At 41.1% G+C, this 2,820-nt stretch overlaps 1 long non-coding RNA gene across 1 annotated transcript; it reads left to right on the top strand.

The window, feature by feature from the left end:
- The first annotated feature begins 1,267 nt into the window (after window positions 1-1,267).
- LOC147618171 (uncharacterized) lies at window positions 1,268-2,372 on the top strand. The gene is made up of 2 exons (XR_015262162.1): window positions 1,268-1,632; window positions 2,310-2,372. It is a non-coding gene; the product is annotated as an uncharacterized LOC147618171 (long non-coding RNA).
- The last annotated feature ends 448 nt before the right edge of the window (window positions 2,373-2,820 follow it).

Raw genomic sequence — 2,820 nt, 5'->3', positions numbered from 1 at the left:
GCCTTAAATTTGAAGCCCAATGGAAGGTTTCATCCAAAAGTTTTTGAAACTTTTCCTATTTACTTTGAACTTCAAGATGGTGTTTTCCCATTTGTTTTAAGCTCCAACACATTACGCTATCTATGGTAATCACGAGTTCATCTAAGAAAAGCAACCCAAATTAATGTTATGCTAGGGTCCAAAGCAAGCTTGTTTTGGAAAATAATACGATATTTGGTTTCACAATGACAAGGTAAACTTTTTGGCATTAATCTCGACAACACTACTATTAAAAGTGCCAATAAAGGTCACCATTGGGGAAGAACAAGGGTACATTTGAACAAATGTTGTTAGCAATAGTGAGGCAATAGTGCAATGCCACACTTTTGAAAAGAGTTGCTCGAGTTTAGATAGAAATGCAATCTTTATATATATATGTTTTGTTGTTGTTGTTCTTGTTGTGTGTGTGTGTGTGTATCAAGAGATAATATCTACATATACAAACACTACTAATACCTATTTAGACACATTTCACTTACCCTCATATCCACATACTTTGGGGGCCAAAGTAAATTAATATTCTCATCATTCAAAAGGTTAAAGTACAAAGATTAAAAGATAGAGCACAAGCAAAAAAAGTCAACAAGTACAAGCTTGCATATCCTTTCGATGTAGGCCTTTGGATCTCACATGAAACTTCATTACTTCTCTATCAATGTACTACACTTATGTCCACTAGATCTCACATGGATGTTCATTATGTCCAATAGATCTCACATGGATGTTCATTATGTCTCCAATAGTGTACTACACTTATGTCCAATGGTTCTCACATGGAACTTCATTACTTCTCTAACAATGTACTACACTTGTGTCTAATGGATCTTACATGGATGTTCATTATCTCTCCAACAAAGTACTGCACTTATGTCCAATATATAACCCCCACAGAAAAAGCATGGGAAGATGAATGTACTCTTACGACATCATTGGAACCCTTTTTCCAATACACATTTTATCTCTTCCTCTCAATTAATGACTCCCACACAAATCATGTAAAGGTCCATGTGTACTTAATCTCTACCCTTTTTCACGGCTACATTTATCTCTTCCTTTCAATTATTATGACTGAGCTTTGTCCATCAAGTAATCAACTTCAAGAGCACCGTGATCATTGATGTCTCTTCAATCAAGGCACCGTGCGATCATGCGATGTACTTGAGTGTAGCTTTTAAATAAAAAGAGGGGCAAAGTATCAGCTTATAGCCTTCCTTTGCTTTCGCTTGCATCAGGTCGTCGACGTGCTAGTGGCCTCCCAGTGTAAGATAGTTCCTGCTGTTCCCGCATACACTACATCTCAAACCTGGCCATCCTCAACTCGGGCAACGCCTTCGGCCAAGGCATCTGCTACTACTCGCGGGCACCCTCCACGGAGTACGTACATTTGCTCAAGTCTTCCCTGGCGAAGCTCATTGTGGCTGGCCGGCAGGGTGATGTTTGCTGAGGAGGATGGCCGCCCAATTGTGGTCTCCAATGCTGCAGGCATGGAGTTTGTGTAGGCCTACACAGAAACGGCTTTGGAGGACTGGCTGGGCTGGAGATTCTCATAACTACCTACGCTTCCACTCCCTTGATTTATCCCAATCCGGCAAGGTAGGAGTATTGGGTCATAGAGTCCTATGGCAGGTCCCGAGCTTCGGTCATGCATTTCCACATGACTCCCTTGTTTTATCCCAATCCGACAGGGTAGGAGTATTGGGTGATAGAGTCCTCTGGCAGGTCCCAGCCGCGGTCATGCATTTCCAAATGAATGCACCGCGGTCATGCATTTCCAAATGAATGCAGGGCCGTTGCATCGAACAAGGACCCTTGTTGCAACGGCCCTGCATTCATTTGGAAATGTATGACCGCGGCTGGGACCTGACTGCCCGAGGACTCTATCACCCAATACTTCTACCCTGTCAGAGCGTCAGGGACATATTGGACTCTCCACTTATAAGTGAGGGATACATCGGCAATGCTATACATGTTTCAGTTCTTTAGGCTTTGGTTTTATCTCCCTGCAAGGGCGAATCTCATCCACGATGACAAAACGAGAATCAGTAGCGACTTCATAAAGTCCTTAGTAGACTGGGTAGAGGTGGGTTTTCACCCCGATGACAAAACGAGTATCAGTAGCGACTTCATAAAGTCCTTGCGACTTCATAAAGTCCTTAGTAGACTGGGTAGAGGTGGGTTTTAAGCATACCTCAGATCTCTGCATTGCATTTGAATGATAGCATTAATCCGGCTTTTCTAAGTTTTCAAGTGGTAACTATGCTGTACTATAGGTGAATCTTCAAGAGGCGAAGGTGCTTCAGTACAATTGCAACTACTATCAACGTACTTTGTAAGCTTCCCGGTTGAGAAAGTAGACTTTGGATATGGACCTCCTACGCATGGTGGTTGACAAGTTGTATGGTGATGGTGTTATGCATATCTCTCCCTCAATGCATGGAGGGCGAAGTCGCCATATTCAACTTTCACTCCATGCGCATCATATGAAAACATCTATAGAGATGAGCTAGCTTCTTTTTCAACAATAGAAAAAGTTGATAACTTGATAGCATTGTGTACTTGACAGGAGCAAGTTATGAGTTTTGTCTTATGTCAGATGGAGCACCTGTGACCACTGTTCGAAAAAAACTATTTTCCCAAAAAGTACAAAACCTTCATCTAAAAATTGTGAAATTATTTATAAGGAAAATTTTCAAATTTTGAAGGTTTTTGTTCTACAACCCCTCAAAATCTGCAGGTTTTTGTACCCTTAAGTTTCAAATTTGAAAGTAATTTTAAAAATTT

The sequence above is a fragment of the Cibotium barometz genome, chromosome 35 (assembly GCF_041138505.1).
Source record: "Cibotium barometz isolate CiBa-2024 chromosome 35, ASM4113850v1, whole genome shotgun sequence".
NCBI lineage: Eukaryota > Viridiplantae > Streptophyta > Polypodiopsida > Cyatheales > Cibotiaceae > Cibotium > Cibotium barometz.
Note: the sequence above shows the minus strand (reverse complement) of the source record. Positions and strands in the feature narration are given on the sequence as shown.